The sequence below is a fragment of the Manduca sexta genome, chromosome 25 (assembly GCF_014839805.1).
Source record: "Manduca sexta isolate Smith_Timp_Sample1 chromosome 25, JHU_Msex_v1.0, whole genome shotgun sequence".
NCBI classification, from domain to species: Eukaryota; Metazoa; Arthropoda; class Insecta; order Lepidoptera; family Sphingidae; genus Manduca; species Manduca sexta.
In genome coordinates, this window is record NC_051139.1 from 16,050,300 (window position 1) to 16,074,368 (window position 24,069).

At 35.0% G+C, this 24,069-nt stretch overlaps 3 non-coding genes and 1 pseudogene across 3 annotated transcripts; 3 read left to right on the forward strand and 1 right to left on the reverse strand.

Moving 5' to 3' along the window:
- Positions 1–8,109: 8,109 nt before the first annotated feature.
- Positions 8,110–8,181, reverse strand: Trnaw-cca. The gene has a single exon. It is a non-coding gene; the product is annotated as a tRNA-Trp (tRNA).
- A 4,269-nt stretch (positions 8,182–12,450) lies between these two features.
- LOC115449125 lies at positions 12,451–12,589 on the forward strand (annotated as a pseudogene).
- A 586-nt stretch (positions 12,590–13,175) lies between these two features.
- Positions 13,176–13,337, forward strand: LOC115449116. The gene has a single exon (XR_003939146.1). It is a non-coding gene; the product is annotated as a U1 spliceosomal RNA (small nuclear RNA).
- A 10,570-nt stretch (positions 13,338–23,907) lies between these two features.
- Positions 23,908–24,069, forward strand: LOC115449113. The gene has a single exon (XR_003939145.1). It is a non-coding gene; the product is annotated as a U1 spliceosomal RNA (small nuclear RNA).

A 24,069-nucleotide genomic window follows, 5' to 3' on the forward strand; every position in this document is an offset into this window, starting at 1 on the left:
ACAATAGTCTTTGATGTGATTTTAAAAAACGCGGAAGTTTTTTTGTGACTTTGTGAATTAAGAGTAATATTTAAGCTGCGTCTATCTTTCTGAAGTACAATCGGTAAGTTTTTTATTTATTTTTTGTGATGTGGGTATACAAGATGCCTATTTATTTAATTAACAACTTATAGACACGTTGAACTATAAAATATATAACTATTGTAATAAACTTTACTGTAACAGGCAGATGATGTATTAATGTATACAGAAACAAAACATCAACACAGACACCTTAATGTAAAAACTAAAAACAATGAATATTACACCAATAACTGAGAGAATAGTTATCATAAAAAATATTTAGTATATAAGAATAAAGTGAAAACCTTATTGTGACATTTTAAAATGCTAAATAAGTATAATATCACTATAAAAATAATTACTTAAGTATCCTATTGGTATATATTTAAATACTAATATATATCTTTTTAACTATCATTTTGGTATGTGAATCAAACAAATCAGTTGATCAATAAGCATCTTTATATTTGAATGATCAGTTCATTAAACTATAAAAAAACTGAACTCTTTATGTTAGGATACAATCTCAATTAGATTTCTTATACCAAATTCTTATCTATTTATAAATTTCTTGTTAGAATCTATTAGTCTCTGAATCTACTAGTTTGTTTGTATTAGAAGTTTGCTTGCAAGGATATAAGAATTATCTCACAGCTGTGTTTGAGCATCTTATATTAATGTGAGAATTATAAGTATAGCTGCTACACTGGTCTAATTTAAATAAGCAAACTATGTAATGGACTGCCTCAATGGCGTAGTTGTAATTGTACACAATACAAGTACGACTACCGGGTGAGGTCCTGTGTTCAAATCCCAGGTGGAGGCAAAACAATTGTTTCTGGGTTTTTCATCTTTAAAATTATTCTATCGCAGTTCAGAGTCACAAAGTTGGCATTGTGATACCCCCGTGCCTTGAGAAGCCTGTAATGCCAAGTCCTGCACCTGATATCTCTCTCTGGTCATGTTGGATTGTCTTACCAGACTATAAGAGTGAAGAAACAGTGAGTCCACCTGTGTATTGCAGACAAACTTGTGTACTATAATACATCCTACAAACCTTGCTGATCTCCTTTGAGATTAGCCACCATTGCTGAAATTCGGCTAGGAGGGATTCATGTAATTGGATGATGAAGGAGAGATTTCATTTCAAATGTCTTAGGGTGACTAGTGTGGTGTTGTAATATAAAATTTCTGTAGAGTTGCTTTTGTTAATTACTATGAGTGTATATCAGGTTTAATCATTAGCATAAATAGGTAATCAAAGGCTCCAACACAAAATAAAAAAGGAGATTGCCTGGTCTCGGAGGCCCTGGGATACTGCACTACCTAGCTCCATGGAAACTACACCCCTGAGTGTGCTATTTAATTTGTCTCATTATTAAAAAGTAAGAAGATACATAAAAACATGTATTGTTTTACACATATTTTAAAACACACAGGTATCATCTGTCTATATTTTTGTTGTCATGCAACAGTCTCTTGGCATTGTCCTCCAGCAGGAACATTTAACAAGCTAGTTATTAGGCATTATGTGATTCAAATACCCAAATCTTTATGCATAAGCATTATGCTACACAGTGCATAATTTTTTAAAATTATTATCAGCAACACTGAAACTTACTGCCAATTTTTTTCTATTCTGTTGACTGATTGCAAATTAGACCAAGTACAAAATTATCAACATTGTTAATTGTAATACTCAACATCAGGCAAAGAAGGTTTTCACTCATTCAGGGTTTAATAAATAATTTTGGTTCAAACATATTCTAATATTTCCCACACAAAGACCTTGGTAAATATGAGGTCTACATTATCCATTGGTATTTGGTAATGACTGCGAATGACTTATCATTTTGATAACTGTCGATAAGGGGAATAATATGATATGAATTGATTGACATGTCGCGACTTTTTTGCCACTTTAATAACAAAGACTAGGTAAATCTTAATGAAGGTCTATGTTTGGGTTTCTTAAACTTAACAGCAAAATTATGACACTAGACCTATTTTTTCATTTCCTCTTATGGTAAAAATAGTATAGTTAAATACAATATTAATCAACAAAAGACATAACATTTCTCAATGGGTCTCATGTATATTTTCATCTAAAAGATGCTTATTGCTGTAGTGCGGCATGGAACAGGATGCAACTAGTATCCATCCAACTTGTTTTGAAGTCAACTATAGGAACATCTTCCAGAACTTCATATTATTAAGTTATAAACAGTACTGAAGTACACTTGACATCCAGACATCATACTTGCCAATTATTTCAGTTGGTGTTTTGAGAAAAGATTTATTTCAAAAGAATGTACAGTTTTTATACATTTTTGGTGATGGTGGGTATCTCATATGTGAGAGTCCGCCTGGGTAGGTACCACCGCAATGTCTATTTCTGCCGCCAAGCAGTAGTGTCTAGTCACTGTTGTGTTCCGGTGTGAAGGACATGTAGCCAGTGAAACTACTGGACATAATGAGACTTAACATCTCATGTCTCAGGATGGCGAGCGCAGTGGAATACCAAACAATACTTTGTAATTCAAGGTATTAGATGGTGTTTCTGCTGTTTATGGGCGTTCGTATCGCTTACTATCACGCGAACGGCAAGCTCGTCTCGTTATTCAAAGCAATAAAAAAAACATTTAATTTCTGGGGATATAGTACGATAACTGAATATCTTTAAAATCCTTAAAGTACTATCGGATGGATAGCTTATATTTTCTTTCACCGTTAATCATCCTTTGGTAATATATTCGAGAAATTTAATTACTGTTGTCACCGCAACGGTGTGGGACGCACGTCCGGTCGGCCCTTGGTAGCCGTCTGTCATCGGATATTGAAACGACTTCCGGATGTATGGCCTATTGCGTTACCTTGCGTGATTAACAATTTACATATTATATAATTATACGAAGGTATTATTTACAATGGTTACGCAATTGTTTGTATGTTAAAGGTTGGTGATGCGTGGATAAGTTTTAAATTGAACGTCATATATTTTAGGTGCATTTGGGTATAAAATCGTCGAAAGGTGAATCGTTAACATATATCATACTAGCTATGGCGGTCTGTATAAAAGAGATTCTAACTTTTGGTAATTTAAAACGTACCTAGGAATATATGTGCTTATAACTGCAAACTTGTCAAAACTTTGAAATAAAAAATGACTAGAAAAAATGTCGGATTACCTTAAAATAATAGTCAGTGCATTAGTATTATACGCAATTTCTGTACCTTGACAAACTGTTTTATGCCTGTTACTACGGGGCTAATAGTTTATATCGATTTCATCTGATCCTTATCTGTGACTGAGTGAGCCGCTATCTTCCCTCATGACGGTGATGTCAATGCAATGATTAAAGCATCCGTATCTCGTTCATCTCCATATTACTGACGCTTATCGCCACTGTCCTCAACTGATGTAGCCTCACCACCTACACATCCTGTCATTCCTGTTTCAACAGTAATAAATTGCAACACCTCATCATTACCTTTACGTCGAGTTAATCATTAATCTATCTTTTAGGTCAGGTTCCAGTTTTTGTTCCAATTTACGACACACTGAAGGACTTCTTACACCTTCCAAAAATTCAAAGCTTTTTCTTTTCGAAAGGCATACTAGTTCCGCATTAAGAGTCTGTCTTTAGCAATCAACAGTAAAAGTGTAAATACAATATATCTTACTGTGTATACCATTCAGTTCTCATTTCGATATTTCCTGAATGTTCTAGTTCGCTAGTGCAGCTCTAAGCACTAAGTACTGTGGACAAACTGGTATGCGGCTACTAACGGCCCTTGAACCCTGCCTGCCGGCTATCCGGTGCCCGTATTGAATTACATGCAACTAAGTAAATCCGTGCTGTTTTAACTGTCTTGTGTAAAGGTAACTAACAGCTACTGTGGACAGATAATGTTTGCGTAAAATTTACTCGTGTAAATTGAAATAGATTGGCGGTGGTAAATGGATCGATGTTTGAAAAGGTTTATCCAATATATAGGCTTACTTGAAGTTGATTTATATACTTCAATTGCATGAGATGACCAACAAGCTAGCTTGATGGTAAGCGACACGCCTCGTTATAGACAATGGTGATGCCACGACTCTCTTCAATGGCCATCAAACCGGAACGCTGAGCGCTGCTACCACAGTAATATCTAGAGCTATTTCTTGGTAGAATCTCTAATAAGAGAACATTCTCAAGACTTATTATAAAACAAAATATTGAGCAAGCTAAATCCTGGATGGTTACAGCTAGAGCTAATCAACCTTCAAAGCATGGCAATCTTGAAAGTTAACCATAACTCGTTTACTTCAAAAGATATTTCTAGTCTTTTGGTTTCCTACATTCTTTAAAAGTCTTCATTTCCAACTCTAGCATCATTAACAATGGTCTAAAGTGTGAATTTAACTACCAAAATTTTCCATTGCACCCAATTCTAAATCCGGTTATGACTAAACGGTCTGCATATTTTTTGCATCGCGCCAATTGAAAAAAAACTATCATAAAAGGGGTTCGCAAGGTCGCAATCTGCAACGCTTCACCGAACCCTCTGTCACCGACTTTTCGATTTGCGAAGCCTACAAATTGAGTTTTTGTAATCTAGATTGAAAATTGGATTGGAACACTTTTAGCACATTTGACCCAGATAGAGATGCGTATCTAATCGGAATCTTATCTCTAGTCACTACATAGGGTCAAAGCGTGATGTTTTTAATACAGTTTAAAAGTTTAGGTACCCGATTGAGAGAATGTCAAATATGTTTAACTAATGGTCTATATTATATTGTGTACCATACGAAGTTATATTTGGCCAATGTACTTTTATATTATTTCCTGGGTACTGTAAATTAATTTCTCCACTTAATGCACCATTCAATTTGTTCAACGCAAAACCTTTTAAGTCTCGTGGCCCCAATTATGCCGTCTAATTGTGTCTTAATACTTTAAAAAGACACGAGATTACATGCATGCCGGCATACATTTCCACGGCTTAATTAAGAGTACACTTGATCCTCATTAAGACAGCGCTCATCGTGGGCATATAAAACATTACATTCAACTGAAATTCTGGCTTCAACTTTTACTTAGCTTTAACAAGCATCGAAACTTTGCAACATTCATCCAACCACTCCTATACCGTAGTATATTGTCGTGCCTCTGTACGCTCATACAAGTTCACTTCAATTTAATTTTAAAGCGTCGAGAATATATTCATCACTATAATTAGTGTTGCTGCAGTTTACAATTTTATTACAACTTTATTTAAGTGGCTTACGGTTGGTATAGTGTTGGGGTTAGTAAATGACTTTATGAAAATTACGACAAAACTCTTCGTGATTAAGTCGTGACAGATGTATGTGAATGAAAAGTATTACGCGGCCAGATATCAAAGTTTACAATTTGTTACTATTCTTCTGCTTCACACATCAGTTTAAGAATAAACAATTGATACAATTAACAAATAAAATTAAATATATTTCGGTTCCTGTTAAATCCTGGACCGCATTGACGATTTTTCTGATAATTTTAATTTCTATACGTATTCACTTACCATGGGTTAAACCATTTGTATATTTACGTCCCATTTCAACAGTAAAGAATGTATACGAAGCCAAAGCAGTACTTTCCCAACTCTAGCAGTAAGCTGACACACCAGTAGAGCGCATTAGCGTTGTCCCAGTTGCTAACAACTGCGCCAAACCGAACCGGTCAAGGACAACACTAACTAGAGTGGACTTAACGCCATATCACATGTAGCAGAACGCTTAGTCTAACAAATTAGAAAGTGGGTAGAACGAGATGTATTGGTGGTGCATCTTCTGGAGCAAAACTGTTGTTTGTAAAGCGTGAATACGCAGTGTATTGATTTAATTTGAAGAATCATTTATTTCTTATTAGTCCAAAATCTCTTTGGATATTCAAAAACCCTAATTATAAGAATATTAAAAAAAATGTGAAGGTTCAAAAATCAGAAGCTGTAAGCTATTTCTTTTTCTTCTACAGAAGTAATAAGTACCTGCATTATGATGCAGCCAAGGCCACTTCTATTAGCATAATAAAGTTGATAATTAAATTCATATCAAAACTACAATCAACTTACAATTAAGTACCAAAATAATGTTTATTTTAAAATAAGTAATCCAGACGTAAATACATTAGCTAGTAAGTAAAATATAAATTAACAATTACGTACTTAAACCCATTAAATACGTACTAATCATTAGATTATAAAAAGGTAATAGCCGGGACTTCATGAAAGACATTATCACGTCCAATCAAGAGATTCCCACGGGAACCCACGACAGCTTGAATGAAATCGCGGGTGTTAGCTAACGTACTTCGGATAAGGCGCAAAAACTGTACTTTACCCGTCAGCGGATGCAATCATCGCAACATTATGTTTTTGTGCGCCCAATACTTACGTACCTAATGCAAATGTCGAGTAATGTTTGGACTTGGTTGTTTGCTTCTTTTTCTACTGTATCTAATAATGCTATAAGAATAGCAACGGTAGTATTTCTTAAAAATTATCTAAATCGAACCCTTCAGTTCAGAACCCTTATACTAGACCGTGGAAACGATCTCACAAAGAAGTGTTATTAATTAGTGCTTTTATTTATCATTATATTCTTAAAGTTTAATAATTAAATTCAAAAACACAACTTTCGCAGTCTTAAGAATGTTTTCCTGGTATTAACGGGTCATTGCTGTTAATATAAGTTTGGTCACCTAACAACTAAACAAACACACGCCCTTTTAACCCTGAACGGGTAGGCAGCGGTGCAACTAGTACACCCGTTCCACCGTATGTTCTTGCGTTATGTATACTAACCCATAGTATGATAGGGAGCAATCCTACCGCCATATAGGACACACATTTGAGGCTCCGACGTGATACTGAGAATAAGAACCCAATATCACTTTGTTCGACTTTTGAATTCTAAACCTCAGAGCGGAAGTAATACCGCGCATGCATTACAACTACGCCACCGAAACAGTCGACGGTCCTCTACGTTTCCTTAGGCAATATCGAATATACAGCCAAGTATTGGTTTTAAAATGTGTACAATTTGCACCTGTTCACCCTCCCGATATTTGAAGGCTTTACGATAGCGGCGACCGTAGTCTAACTACATTGAGTAATCTGTAAGTTTGTCTCTCTCTAACGGATATTTCCATCTCTTTCTCCCAAATCGGAGACTGCAACCAATCTTCGATCAGATAAGTGAGTGGTTAGACCCATTATCTAGTTTCAGTGTGATTTATCCTGTTGATGTTATAAGGTGAAGGTATGTTTTGATATTTCTTAGCAGTAAACGTATTTTTTTAAGAATTTCATACATCATCCAGGGTTTTTTTCATCTGAGGCAAGTGTTTAGTGGAACTTAATTTGGGAATGGTCTTTAGGAAAAGCTTTCCCGCCCTCACACGCATCACCACAACACCTGTAAGCCTGGAACAACAGTGGTACGCAATTATGATACCGAGCGGTGAAGCTCGGCGAGTCTAAGGGAACACTAATTTGTCATTATTTCGCAACGAAATTAATCAAATAGAAAGATAGGGAGGAGTTGGAAATATTAATAGTCCACTTCCTTCCATAGCAAAGGGGAGGACAAAATAATGAACTAAACAGGCATTTTAACCTCAAGTGTAGGGACGTTTACAACTAGATAAGCCAGTTGTAAAGGTAAAGGTCCTATGACATGAGCTGTTAGAATTTATTACAATAATAGGTATGGCGCTAAGGAGAAGCTAGTGGTGAATTGTGAATTGTGAATTGACTATGAAACAAAATAATATAATAGAGTTAATTATTTCTAGCACATGTTTACAGTTCCTCCCACGCGATTCTTTTCTACAGTAAAAAAGACATTCCTTTTTTTCGATGATTACTAAAATTAACGCACCAATTCTGTATTTGGATTCGTAAATGATTATTTGTGATTTTAAATAAAATTACGTTTGCAGTAAATGTTGCGTACCGTTTATATCTTAAATAATTTTAAAATACAAAAAGGTTTGTTCCACAAAATGGAAAGGATGACCCCGACGTGATTTGAACACGCAACCTTCTGATCTGGAGTCAGACGCGCTACCGTTGCGCCACGGAGTCCTTGCTATTAGCTGATATAATAGAGGTTATCATTAGCTTTGTAGAATTTTTGCTACAATTTTTTTCTAAGATTTTATTTTAATCTAGTATTACAGTGTTTTATTCTACAGTGTACTTATTGTGTACAGTACTTTTAAAGTATTACTGGGAATGAGGGAAAGATTACTCTTTTTTTGTGGAAAACCATGATATTCTAGGCGTACCGTTAGCCATATAAGTAACTGATCAAATTCAAAACTTCAAATCGAATACGGATTTTAATTGAATACCTAACGGCAACTTTAAAACCAGTGACCTCATTTTAATACTGTATCGTCTTATAGTTTTAGTGTATTCTCAGTTAGGGCCCTTAATTAAAGGGTAGATATTTGAAAATTAGTAGTTCCAGTTTTTCAAAACCGTTCAGTTAAAAAAAAATCTTTATATTACTACAACTGCTTAGTTATAGGATTATTTAGACAAAACATGTCTCTAGCATCCAATTATCCCAGAATTATATGATCTACATCTAACAAAATAAAAACAGAGAGCAGATACAAATAAAAATTGTTTTTAACGAGGTCCTTTGTAACAAAAACGTAATGACTAGACGGCGAGATCTAGACAGTGTTATTGCATGAAAAAAAGCAAATTATCGTGAGCAAAGTCAGCGTGGCGATGCACACAATGGATCGTTAGTATGCACGTTACAAAAATTGATGTAATTTTAAAGAACAAAAAAAAATAGCAAATGACGTGGTATTATTCTGCATTTCGAGATAATAAAGTTGTCTTTGAGAATAAATATGATGGAGGTGATGTTGCTGGATGAACTATAGATAATTCAGTCAAAATTTTGGAAATTTTATTTTGTTTAAAAATGTGGAATACATTTAAAGGATTAAAACATTCAACTACTGTGTCCTTGTTTCATTGAGTTTAATGTTGCCAGTACCATAATGAGATGAAAAGAACCTGTTGCTGTTATAGCCTTTAATTTGGATAAAAAGCAAATCTAAAGTGTCCTCGCTAAGATTCGTAATCCAGATAGCTCCCATTTCCACAACATAAGAAATGCGCTGCCATAAGGCTAATAGGCTCAAAAGAGATATAGATATAGATATTTTAAGATTATCTTTTTTGAGTAGTGTTCTTTTCTCTCTCCTTCACGTTTTTGTTATTTTTTTTTTAAACGTGCATGTCAAAGTGACCCCACTTCACCTGATGGTAAGTAGAGTGGGGTCCAATAGAATATCGACCCACGAGATATGATTACCCCTCTGTAGTCGACACAATTATGCCGGCTTATTTTAACCGGATATACACCAGCTGACCCCGGAACGCGATACTTATATGGGTCACTATGGCGGATTTTAACACCTTGTGTACGCAAAAGCTACCACAGGAACGCGACACTTACGAGGGGCACTATGGCAGGTTTTAACACCTTGTGTACGGTGGTCGCTATCCAGGTGGATATAATATATATATCCTACCACCAGCACTTAATCCTGCGTATAATCAAGAGATCAATACCCTTTACATTAAGGTAAACAAGAATGCAAAAACGAAATCATAAAGTGCTATAAGTGCAGATATTTAAGAACTGGTTTACCCGAAACCTGTGTTCGCGTGCCAACGTACAACAGATAGACGTTGCAACATTGATAAACTGTAGTTTATCAATATTGTGTGTAAAAATGTATTTTTACACACAATTTCCTTATTTCAATCGCGGTTTACGTGAACATTTTATAGTTTAACGGATTTATCGTTAGCAATAATTGATGATCTGGTTATGTAATGGAAATAATCTATTATGATCTATTTTCTATTGCCGTAGCAGCAGGCTTTTATGTACAGAAGTACAATTCCTGCACCGAAACAAATGTATATGTCCACAAATAGTTTCAATTCTTTGTTTTTGTAGTCCCCAAGTCCATCGTAGTAATAATACCCATGAGAATAGAGTGGCATTTGTATTTTTACAAAGTGTGATTAGTCAATAACATCTTTCGAAGATAAAATTATCTAGAATTAAGATATATTTTGCTTTACAAAATACAACACCATTAATACTACAATGCCACTACAATTTGATAAACTCTATTCACTGTATTCCAAAACCCACCCAAAACAATTTTCCTGATGACCGGCCGTGAACCCTCACAATTGATTGACTGTCACGAGCCTTTTTGTTGTAAGGGGTGCGAACCCTTTTTTCCTCAAATCGTACTTGACCTCCGGTTGACGTCACGGCCCTTCGTGTTTCGACCTTCAGCCGTCCCAAAATGTCGGTGTCGATGATGGCCGCTGTAATTAAGGGCTGTGGGTGTTCGATAAGCCTCTTTATCGCTTGTAATAATGATTTGTCGGGATTTGTGTGGGATTTTGTAACATTGTCGAAAGATATGGGTTACGGTAGTATTTATGATGTTCGTCGCCGTTGCATTTGCGGTTTAATATTACAAATTAATGGTTGGAAATATGTCGGTGAGATTTGGAATTTTTCAATTCAAACAGAGATGTGTAGATACAAATTTTGTAAACAATTCATTTTTTTATGTATATTTCTTCGATGATTCAATGTGTTGTATGAACCATATTATTATTATTAAATATGAGGCGAAAATGCAATAAACTAATGTGGTTAGAACGGAATCGCATAACAATATTATATTTGCAAGATGTGAAAAGAAATGGAATAACATTTTAGCAAAACACAATATAGTGCACATAAAATGCGCTTAAATGCCATCAACGAAAGTAATATGAAAAATGAGATTCAAAATGCAAGCGGCAGGGCGGGCAACGCCAATCTGATACATTTGAAAATTGATAAAGTGTTTACATCAAGTGGTGGCGTAATGTATTCAACGCCACGATAGCTCTGCTAAGTGCCCTCAACGTTTTGCACTTAGCAAACTGTACAGAATAACACAAGCTTCGATAACTGCCGCTAACGTACCTAACATTGTTTACCTCGTCATGTACAAAAAGGAAAAACATTTGGATTTCATCGTGAAATAAAAATTATAAAAAATTTGATTATTGTGACTTTTGAATCAGAAAGTTTTATAGCTATGGTACAGGGCCCTGAACCGTTTCAATGCAAGACTATTGGCTACTTACGTGTATTTCTTTGTGTTCGATATTTTTTTTACTTATGACGGAAATATTAAATCTGCATCCGTTTGGACTTTTAATTGTAGAGCATTCAGGTCATGTGTAAAGCGTAGTGACATTTAATCTTGAAAGTCATTTAATATCTCTGATCATTTAACCGATCATTAACATTAAGGTATATTATTCCTTAGCTACCCTTCGATATGTTCTTAAAATCCAATATTCTAACCCCTAATTATTATCAAAGTCATGTTTGAACATGCTTCCATCGTTAACAACTTGACCTACTCTATGGTCATTCACACATACACAGATGTCATATACGATAACAGTAAATGACTATGAATCGACAATAGACCGCCAGGTTCCCAAGCTGATAGTTTTATCAGAGGTCATCGACTGATTCAAGCAATGGTTGGAGATAATGTAGATTTGTCTGTTCTGTCATGGGAGATTTTCGCATGTCTCAAGGGAGAACCGATTGAGAAACAAACGTTTATTAGAAGGATTTGGTAAAATTCGAGGATATTCTTTGAAGTACATGTTGGACGTTAAATCGCCTCCGAGAAGAGTAAGCATTCTTTGATTATTGATGTAGGGTCATGGCACCACATGTTTTTCTGTATTTCATTTCTAGAATAGTTCAAGTTTCGAGTTTATGTCTTATACTACAATTTCCTCAATAAACCGCCAAATTTATCAAACTATATAACATTGATATGTATACTAAATGACGATATCTAAACGAAAAGTAACCGAAATAAATTCCTTGTGAAGAAATAAACGAGGTCAACAAACTTTCATATTAAATATTTCAATAAACTTATTGTAACGGAAAAATACAATGAAGTAATGAAGCAGCGTTTTCTATTTTCAGAGTACAAAATAGTATTGCGCCCTTTGACACAACTGGCAATACAGATTTTAAATCAGTCTCTTAATGAAGTCAACAGTCGAATTTTATTTCATAATATATATTTTATAAAGAATGTTGTTTCAAAAAAAAAGGAGAGAAATAACAAACTCAAAGTCTGACCGAATTGAACTAACAACACATGATACAACTTACAACTTTAGTCGCTAGATGGCGCTATGTTGACGATACATCGCGATGTCAATATTCTCCGCAGAAACATGACTACGCTAGCGAAACGTGGTGAAATCATACGTACCTGGCGTAGGGGACACCGTGATCAAGAAGGCGGTTCCCCCAGGGCGAGGCCTGTCCATTGCGATTACCCCTAATGTGGGTAACTCGGACGCGTAATTTTTGGTAGTGGGGACTGCGTACGCGCCGTCCCCCAAACAAAAAATAAATAACTTAAAGAGTTCATACGAAAATATAATAGACAAGATTAATATCTAATAAGTAGTCTACATGCACAATTCTGTTTAAAAGTTTATTAGTGAGATGAAACATAAGAACATCTCAGCATCTGTTTACCCTTTCTAATTTCTACGAATTATTGATTTTTTTCACATGATAATTAAATTATTTAATTCCCATTATTTTTTTTATTTATTCATCATGTTTACGGTGAAGCTTGCACATTGTATTCTGACTTATGTCCATCCTAACAATATTTCGTATCTAGTTATGCTCTTTTATTAACTGTTTTATTTAACCAAAACAACAATATTTGTTATGTTAGTTTGGTGAAAAGCACCTAATTTTACTGTGTCTAACTATGAAGTTCCCAAAAGCTTTTTGGTGGCTTGAATTTTATTACGAATACTGAAATTAGGATACATGTTTATTTCATACTTGCGCGTTCAACGTTTCCTTCTATGCCACAAGATGGCGTTGTACAATTCCATACTGTAACCTACATCGCGATGTCAAGATTCTCCGCAGAAACATGACTACGCTAGCGAAACGTAGTGAAATCATACTTACCTGGCGTAGGGGACACCGTGATCAAGAAGGCGGTTCCCCCAGGGCGAGGCCTGTCCATTGCACTGCGGACGGGTTGACCCTTGCGATTACCCCTAATGTGGGTAACTCGGACGCGTAATTTTTGGTAGTGGGGACTGCGTACGCGCCGTCCCCCTTATTAACTTTGAAAAGGAATAACATACTCTAATAGAATCATAAGGGACATTTTTTTCATATGCCATAATGTAACATGAATTTGGATACTATATAACTAAGATGTGGAGACATTTCATTTTTATTACCACGCAGCTTTAGCTCTGTCGTTAGTATATTGCTTATTCTATGGCTTGTTTATTAATTCTCGCGTCGCCAGTCCCTACAAATTGTCGTTTCCGATTTTATCTAACTAAATAACTATTTATGTAATACTGTTTCGTAAGAGGTGATTGACAACGTTACATAAAATTATTATGAATTGACGGGATTCCGACCTACTTGAACCAGTGAGGTAAGATCTGGTTCATGTTAAGGGGTGTCAGTTGTCCCGTTTTTCTTTGCAGATCAACTTAGTACGTAAGTCTATTTAACGTATTAAAAAGCTGCTTTACTAAATTAAAATAACAACTTCTTAGATAGAAGTGGATAACATAAAAATGATTTACGATACAAGATGCTTTACAAATAAAAAAGCTACAGCAATTTTTATTATACTTTTAAATTGAATAGTTTTCTGAAACTGATAGCTACAGTAATTGTCAAACTTTTCAATTGAAGTTTTCTGAAACTGGAAACGGAGTCCATTGCATATGAATAGCAAAGACATTTTCTTAAAGCAGAAAAGCTAACAGCCCCCGACATGATATAAAAATTTGAAGGTTCTCCGTCAATGAATTTAAAAACCAACTCGACCATCAACCATACAAAAATACCTCTTCCCAACAAAACCGTATGACCTTGAAGTTCCAAGCGAGAAGAACAAACGTAACATGATTTGCGTGTTGATCAATTTACAAAGGAAACAGGCGCGTCGTCACGCGTTTGATCGTTATTATTCACGGAACGCGACGGTCACGGTGGCGGCGATGGTGACAGCGCCTTCGCAGTGTTCCCGACATTGTTCGATGCAATTACACCCGGCGCGGGTAGGCAGCGGAACATCTTAATATTTCATGGGATTGCGTTGTGTTGCAGTTAATTGTATATTTTAATCCGTTGATGTTTTGAAACACTTTTATATCGATAGACGTTGCCGTAGTAGTCATCTGCTTACTCTTACATCTATTGTCATAATTTGAGTTCAAAAAATTTCTTTAGCGAAATCCGTATAGAATTAATAAAGTAATTTAGTCATAGACTTTGCCATCTGAGTACTAACTAAATACCATAAAGAATGCTACGTAAGGACTTGTTTTTAAAAGATATACAGCGTTATGTTCCTACAACAATATCAATTATATATACTACATTTCTATCTGCAGTTTTGACTTTACTCCGCCATCATCAGTTAGTATGAACCCATTATCTATTACCAACCGAACTAAGCCTCAAACGTACTTGGCCCCTTTTATTTTTTTGCCAATTTCGCACATTGTACGTTAAGTAACTTGTGTATTTCTCACAGGCGAATCTAAGTGTGCTGGCCGCGTGTCGCCAGCAATCTAATTGTGTTTAATTATTCACAACCGCCTTGTTTTACGTAACATTCATACAAAAAGCACAACAGGTTTCGTTTTCGAATGTATACTGTCGACTGCTGGACGTTCGTCGTATTTTGGTTGATTATATGAACTGTCAGGGGGCTAGTCTCTTTTTGTAGCTCGGAGACTGGTTAAACTCTTTTATAACTCATTTATATAATGTTATTTATTAAGTACTGATAATACGCAACTTTTGTAATATGAACTTTTTATTCTAGATATCAGTCCCGGATCTTGAATTTTTTGGATATATTTTTACCTTTGTCATCACCATCATTTTGCGCCCAGCGGGAAATAATTTATGTGTTTAATGTACTGAACGTCTTAGTAGTCAAAGTTGCTTTAAGGCGATACCTCAAGGTCCATTTTCATACATTTTGTTTCACCTTTAATCTGGGTAACTAATAAATTTAATATGACGAAATTTTAAAGGCAGAAATATCCATGATTATTAATTATTTTTACGTTTTTCTTTCAACTGCGAGAACTAATCACTAACTAGACGTGAATTTAAATTCTTTACTTGCCAATACTTGTTTAGTTACCCAGATTAAAGGTGAAACAAAATGTATGAAAATGGACCTTGAGGTATCGCCTTAATGATGAGTTGTTTATGCGTCTGCCAAGTGTGAATTTGCCGCCCTATAAATTTGCCGCCCGGGACACGGGCCCTGGCTTGCTCCCTCCTAGATCCGGGGCTGCCAGATATGCATATTTCGTTTATGCCTGAAGGGACAAATGAGGTGGCTAAAGCACTCATGGTGGACCCACGATTAATTATCACCAGACTAATAAAGAATGATCATCTAAAAGCGCCCTAAGGCAAACTTAGCAGAGCCTAAAACGAACTGAAATAATACTTTATACCCATTATGGTATTAGAACATTGACGTCAAACATGTATCGGATGGTAATACAAAAAATATTTGATTTGCGTCATAACTTCAATAAAGAATAGTGGTAGAGAAATTAATATCGAAGTTGTTTGATGTGAATGTTTTAAAAATAACGTAGGCAAAGTAATTATGATAGCAGTCGAAAGACAAAATGTCCCAAACATTAGTGCATTCATTGGGTTTGGACTACTTTTTAAAAGATTGTATAATTCCGAAGGCATTAAAAAAGAGAATTCAGATTTTGAACTTAGATTTGTCATCTTGTAACACTTATAATGTAGTTATGATAGTGTTTGGTTGTGTAACCTTTTAGACTCGCTGATGTAATTACTAACCTGGTTATTCCTGAACTAAATTAATATTTTTAAACATTGGTATAGATTGTTTACAGATTCAGTATTTCATCTTCTTCGCCTTATAGGTAATTGCGTCCAATTTTTACCAGTGTTAAGCTTTTGGGCTTCCGTTAAAAATGGTAGATAAAATCCTAGATGCTATACTTCGCATAATCTATTACATTAACATTTAAGAAAGGTTAAAATGGATGCATCATGCGACAGTACTTTCTCGCGTAAAAAGACGTTGGTAAAAGCTAATACGTTATAAATAGAATTAACTACATCCAAGGCTAATAACCCAACCAAATAGTCTATCCACGTCATGATTCACCTGATACTAACTTAGACTCTATGATCAATTGACATTTAAGGGTTAAAATGGCCTAACTTATGAGCGGTAAGTCGGTCGAAAACGTCATTTTGGAAGTTTAATTAAACTGCTGAACTTACTGTTTCCACTGGTTGAGAGTCAGAATTGATTGACTTTGCACAACTTTGCTGGAGGATATGACAGATTCAGCATAAAGTTTTAACTTACTTCGGCCTTGTTATTTTGCAAAATTTGGGATTTAATTAAAACGAGACTGTGTTTCGTTGTAGTCTTGATTGTGACTATAGTTATTATTTTAAACAGTATTTTTATCGACTGCAGGATATAATATAACAGCTCCGTTTAAAGTACTTATCTCCTTTTTAGTCGTCCGAATGTGTGTGGTACCCTATCCTAATAAGTAGTTGTTTGAAATACTTCCGATTCAAAATAATGTGTGCGGTAAGTAGTGACGCTCATAGGTGTATTTAGAGTGGGGGCCGGAAGGGCCATCCATACCCATCGCAAAATTGCGTGGTGCCCATCCAAAGGATTTTCAGGCAGCCTACTACTACTATAAATTTTTAATACGACCAAAATTATGAAATCTATAAAATTTTAACTAAATTCAAAAGCGGAAGAAAACGTATTGAAGCCAAATATGTATAAAACTTGTCGCTAACTTGATAAGCGTGATAATCGACGATATTTTTATTAGTTTTGCACACTTGCCCACCCTTGTATATCATTCTAACTACGCCTATTGTGAACTTTACCCAAGCAATTGCATACGTGAGCGCCCTACACCCAACATGTATTTACCCGTGCTTCGCTAATTCGCATTATCATATGCACAGGAAATATCTATCGCAGGAACGCGTTTGGCGAAGTCGCGTCGAATCGGCACGCCCTTGACATACCCGTCCGGCCGTGATAGGAAACTGCGATTACTAATTATCCCCCATTAGTCACGGCCGCTATTGATTACACTACCACAGTTTTTTTTCTCGTCTTATAGCCAGTTTCACCGGGACAAAAAGTTTGTGAGTTTCAAATGGGAACCCGGTCCTATTATGTAATTAGAAGTGAAATCTCATTTTTTTTGATCCAGGATGAGAAGTTATTGGGATATTACGTGAAAAATATTGTGCGCTGTGCTGACTTGTACCAGTGTTTCAGAAAATTAAGGTTAGCGAAGGTCGCAGCCCCAAGAATGAAGTTATTATAACATACCTTTAAAGTAAAGAGTCTGAAATTCCTATACATTAATGCGGTCTTCGAATCTCATGAAAATGAAGAATTAGTTCACAATTCATATTCAAAAAATCTACAACCGCACCTTAACCGCGTAACGAAAGTGAAAAAATATTACTTTTTCTAATTTCTTTTTCCAGTCAAGTAATATATCAATAAATCACAAATGATTATATTGCGGGACTGGTATAATTACAGTGTTCTGTGCGAATTAGAACTCAACAGAGCGTTAAAAACAAACCTGATTACCAAACGATCATGAATTATTTTGCTTCGAATCATACGCATAGAAGTGGTAATGCCCGGTATCATTGCTTTATTTAATAGCTGGTATTTGATAGGTCTTTTGAACCTGTGTCATCGTTTGTATATTTCGTAAGAATAGTGTGCAAAAACTGTGGTGTTCGTCTGAACTACATTGTCGCCAGTGTAATGACTGGTAATTATGATTTATTTTTAATATTTTACATCTGATCTTACGGTGGCGAGCGGAGTGTGGCTCTATGAAGTAATTTGAAGTTTGTTCTGTGTGGTATTTTTAAGGTGCAGCGGCCATGAGACGCACGTTATGCTCGGCTTGATATTCAAATGTAAATGTACATTAGAAATCCACAATTGGCTCGTTTTAACCATCCTTGTGTGGGGTAACCTGTAAAGTTCTACCTAAGTCAGTCTGTCAGTCAGAATAAACTTAAAAAGCTGTATATCATGGGTCTTCATAATGGTTGGCAAGTCTTGTTATATCAAGTGCAGAGTAATAACTTCTCCGTGCCAGGATAAAGTAATCCAGCCTTGGACATTTGGATGACAAACTGCATGCTCGAATGCACAGTTAAAAATTGTACACGAATACTATAATAATTGTACATAAGAAAATTTCGATGAACACATGTTTATTTTGCCAAAGGTCAATACGGAAATAAATAAATATGACGATCCATTGGCAACCTTTACAAAATTTACCGGAATAATGTTTGTTTCCGTAAAAAGGAATTTCAAGCAAGTTAAATAATGGACATAAATGATTAAGTTTATTATAATTCACCGAGAATTTTGTTTCCTTACGGTGTTAGGTAACGGTGTTGAGTAATTATCAAAAGAAATTAAAATAATTTTAAAGTAAATTGGTCTGACTTTTGGAATTACCAAAATGTCAATTAAATAAAAAATATATGTCGAATGTGTGTTACATCTTTTCCTAAATTCAAAATTACATAGTTCGTTCTTAATGACAATCTAGAAATTTCGTTGATTTTAACACCGACCCTTCTCGAATTCTGTACCATCACCTTTTTCCTAACTAACTCACGTACCTCGTAATGAACTAAATCTCTCGAAAATTCAAGAGTTGCGGAAACGTTGATCACGTAAAAGATTTTCTAGCGTTTAACATTCTGAACGTTGAGTTCACCAAATTTCCGCTGAAATTTGCGAATATTAATAACCTCGGTAACTTTACCAGAACATACACATCTAGAATCGGAAACGAACTTACTAGACTGACTAAAGTAGATGCATAACTAGCACGGGTAGCTAGTTACGAATTTAAACATGGGTGTTTGAGATTCATAATTCTTTAAGGTGTTTTGTTTTTTTCTAAATTTTCTATCGAATGTACCTCATAATATACGTATATTATATTTATTATTGTATGTTAGAACTAAGGCATTTTCCATAAACATATTTTATATTTAACTGTGGAAACATGTAATTGGTGTTTTGTTATTTTTCTGATTTGTATTTTGTAACACTGTATGTTCCCAATAATTTTTCCCCTAGAGAAGACTTGATGAAGATATTTTTCTCTTTCCTTAGTGAAGGCTGGTCCTGCAAGCTTCATTAGCGTCAGTATATGGTAGTCTCGCGAATGAAGTCTAGGTCAATTTGCTAAACAAATCTAGGCCGATATACCGACCGCAAGACCTTCTTCACTTTGTAATATTTATCCTCTGTCATACATCTGTATAAATATTACGAAGTAAAGGTCATGCGATCTCATGCTAAAAGGACTAAAAGGAGAGATCGTAACAATGTCACGACTAAATCACTTAACAGGCTTTTAGTAGTTAGTATACTTATTTTTATATAGATTTAAGTTAAAATTTTTGAATAAAGGCATTAGGTCTTTTTCCAATAAAAGGATCTCGCATAGTAGATAAAGCCTCGAGGAAACTCTAGTGAATTGAATTAATTTTAAAAAAATCATGGAGAAAGGAACTTTAATTCTAATTTTCGACATGGTAAATTGAAATATAGTGTAGCAAGTCTCTCGACTTTGCAAACTTTTTCTTCAAAGTTTGCAGTGATTTTATTTTGGTTGCTTAATAATGTGATTATATTTTATAATATTGAAAAGATACACGCTGGACTTCAGTTTATAAGCTACAAAAAACTTTTTGTTTAGAATTTACCTATGTAATAATAAGTCCCATTGACTTGTTTCGTAGACCCTATAATTATACGGTTTTCGCGAATGGAACCATGGATTTTGCACTTAATAAGCAAAATTTCTGACAAACAAGTTGTTTATGAGAATATTCATAAATAAATGGTGTGTATAAAATTAAATGAAATAACAGAATTATGTTAATGAACATGACAGAAAAGGCAATTATATTTTTATAGATTGTATGAATAACGTAAAAATTCCTACGCATTTCTGCTCACATAGCACCTGAGACTGGAGACTTCACTTGAACTGGTATTTTTTTTGTTTATTTAATATAATAAAGTATTGTGTTATTGGTTTTCCAATTTTTGTAAGTTAATAAATATAATAACATATTGCCTTAGACTGGAGACTTCACTTGAATTTGTAATTTTTTTTTCTTTTATTAAAATAAAATACCTACTGTTCTACTGGTTTTCGAAATCTTATAATTTAATAAATATAATAAACACATATAAAGTTTATCCTATTTTATTTAAATATATTAAATATCTGTTATCCTTTTGACTATTTCTGTTACGGATATTGTAATTATATTGAGATTTATTTCCAAATAACGGTATTTTTTATACGGCGTTTTATTTTTATATGTATTAACCTACTGTAGAGGTTTTTAATATATTTATGAATCTTAGGGTATAATAATTATGCCTAGGAAGCTTCTTTCGGCGTGAAACTATTTTTAAAAGAAACATTGTTTAACAAACGTGTTTTCTATGTAATAAGATATTTGAAGAATTGAGGAAACATTGTTAACTTTACTAAATACGAAAAATAAAAGTAATAATTGATCTCGTTTTAAATCCTTTCTGTCTCTGTAATTAATCCAACTGTAGCTGAATAGGTATTGTATAATTACTGCTCTTCTAGCTAAAGTGACTAATGCCTAATACTATTGAATTAGATCCAGCCCTTAATCCACTTACCAGCCTTGTCTTTACTAAACATTCTGTGAAAACGGTCGAGTTGCCTTGACATTGGCTTGCGATCGCACTTCCCCCTTCTACCCACAAATCCGTCCAGTTTAGTTTGACCTGCGGCTTTGTACTCATTTCCTTAGCTATTCCTTTATGGAATGGGTTTTGTATATTGGCTTTAGGGTTAAATTGAATAACTAGAAGTGTTACGTCCCTTCGAAGAAACACTTTTTTGTCTTCGCTGTTTACATTTATCGCATTGTATAGAATTATGGAAGGGGAGTTTCTTTCGAGGTGAAATATTTGTTGCATTTTGTGGGAATCTATTATTATTATTTTTATACGGCAGAATACTATGAGCTAATTAATTACATGTAACAACTTTTTACAGTATTCAACAAATAAATGCATTATTATTATTATTATTATTTTAAATTTTAACTAGTTTCTACCATTTAATGGCGAAATTACATCATTCCGCGGGCTTTTGGCCAAAACGGAAATGACGGGTGGATGAGAGTAATAATGTTATTATGAGTTTATTGATAAAAATTTCCGGACGAGCCTGCAAGTATTAAGTATGACAGCTTTTTGAATGAGGATGTATGTAAGTGGATGAATTTGTAACGTCTTGAGACTAGTGTGTATGGATTTGGGGACAACTCCTGTAGATGAAATAATTTATTATTATTATTATTACGTGCACAGTAAAGTGACTCCACCGTATCTGATGGTAAGTGGAGCGTGGTCCAATAGAGAGTCGACTGACGAGAAATGATTACACCTCGGCAGTCGACACAATTAATCCGGCCTGTTGGAACCAGATATACACAAGCTGATCCCAAAACGCGATACTTTTACGTTTGCCACTATGGCAGATTTTAACACCTTGTGTACGGTGGTCGCTGTCCGGGCGGATATAAAATATATCTAACAACCCATAAAATAAAGACATTTCGTAACTTTTTTGGTCTGTAACTCAAGTCCCAACATTTGTATTTAAACAGATCCTTTTGGACTGAACTATGTGCTCATCATTTGCGATATATAATGGACATTATGTCGATTAATTAAGGTGTATCTAGGTCAATTCTCATTTTAAAATAATATTGCACCAATTGTATGAATGTATTTTGTTCGTATCTGACGTTTTGTCAGAAAACGACGGCAATAAATTCTATAATTGCGAGAAGACTTTCAAAAACTCAATAAATTTACCGAAATTTTGTAAGAGTTTGTGCAGTTATTTAATCGGTGTCACGTTTTGCGCCGTAGGATCTTCGGGCGTCGGGTATGACTCAAAAACTCGTGATTCGATACCATCGACTGGTGAGGTGAAACGTGATGCCCGATCGTCATACCCTTTGGTATTTGATCTCACTTGGGAAATGGTTATGCGATGCTGTATTATCTGTTGATTGAAGTGATGGTTCACGACGTAGATAGTTGCTTATCGATTCCTTAATTATTTTCTAATTTGTCTAGTTTGGTTTTTATGTGGTTTTGCGTCTAATAAGTAATTGTTAGATGCCAAACCACATAACTGTCGTAAGGTTACATTAAAACAAAACAATTTGCTATCTCATTTTAGTGCTTTGAATGACGAGACGAGATTGCCGTTCGCTTGATGGAAATCGCTACCGATGCGACAGCTCATAAAAAGTAGAAACATATCCAACACCTTGAATTACAAAGTATTATTTGGTATTCCACTGCGCTCGCCATCCTTAGACATGAGATGTTAAGTCTTATTATGTCCAGTAGTTACACTGGCTAGTAGGTATCATACCGCAGGAGATAATATCTTTTACACTGAGAAAAGTCAATCAAAATGCCTGAAGCCAACAAAGTAAACGTTAAAATGAGATATTACTCAGATTAACATAAACCTACAAACCGTTTGCATCATACAAATGTCTCAACGATATTAGTCCAGATAAGAAAAGGGCGCACAAAGAAGTACAAAGCGAATGTTAGTGGAACGAGAAACGGTGCGGTATATCGAAGATTAAATTCTGCAACGTTGAGTTTACAAACTGGCACGGGCTCCTAACTGAATGCAGATACGAAATGAGTTCACGAGTTTGCCGTGAATAAATCGAACTGGCGAATAATAGCAGTTTGAATGGCAATAATGTTGGTAATACAGTTGAAATAAATGTTAATTTTGACTATAACTTCATTTATACTTTGTATATGAGTATTTACTTCGTAGAGGAATATTTATAAACGATTCGTCGTATAGGTACCATAATATATTATAAAAATTAGAAAAGTCATTAACAAAACTGGGACGCTACTTTGAAATGTAGAAATAGCAATCCACATACACACACATCTCGCTTGAATAAATTTAGCATAAATAAAAACGAGGTCATGTTCAGAGTTTTTCACTTTTCACATCAAAGTAAACTCCTAATGACATTCGGTATATTATGAATACTGCTTCATAGTTAATGCCAAGTCCCTCCTTCTCACTTAACTCCGCTCGTTAGCCGCAAATTGCATTTGAAAAGGATCCAAGCTTAACAAAATTCCCTGAAGTTTATACACTCAAAGGCTAATTTAATTCTCGGATTATTTCGAAATTGTTTATAATCCTATCATAGTGTTCTGTGTGAATCCAATTGTTGTCAGGTAATATTTTAATGGATAATTGGATTGTCGCAATCCGCTTAAAGCAATTACGTTATTACATTTAAATCTTGCTGAATTGTTAGATTGTTGTCTGGATTAAAATTCATTTGACGCACAATATTATTAGAGCTGTTTTATCACACGTTGTACCACTAGATGGCGCTGTACAGTTCCATACTGTATCCTACATCGCGCTATCAAGATTCTCCACGTAAGCATGACTACGCTAGCGAGATGTTGCGAAATCATACTTACCTGGCGTAGGGGACACCGTGATCAAGAAGGCGGTTCCCCCAGGGCGAGGCCTGTCCATTGCACTGCGGACGGGTTGACCCTTGCGATTACCCCTAATGTGGGTAACTCGGACGCGTAATTTTTGGTAGTGGGGACTGCGTACGCGCCGTCCCCC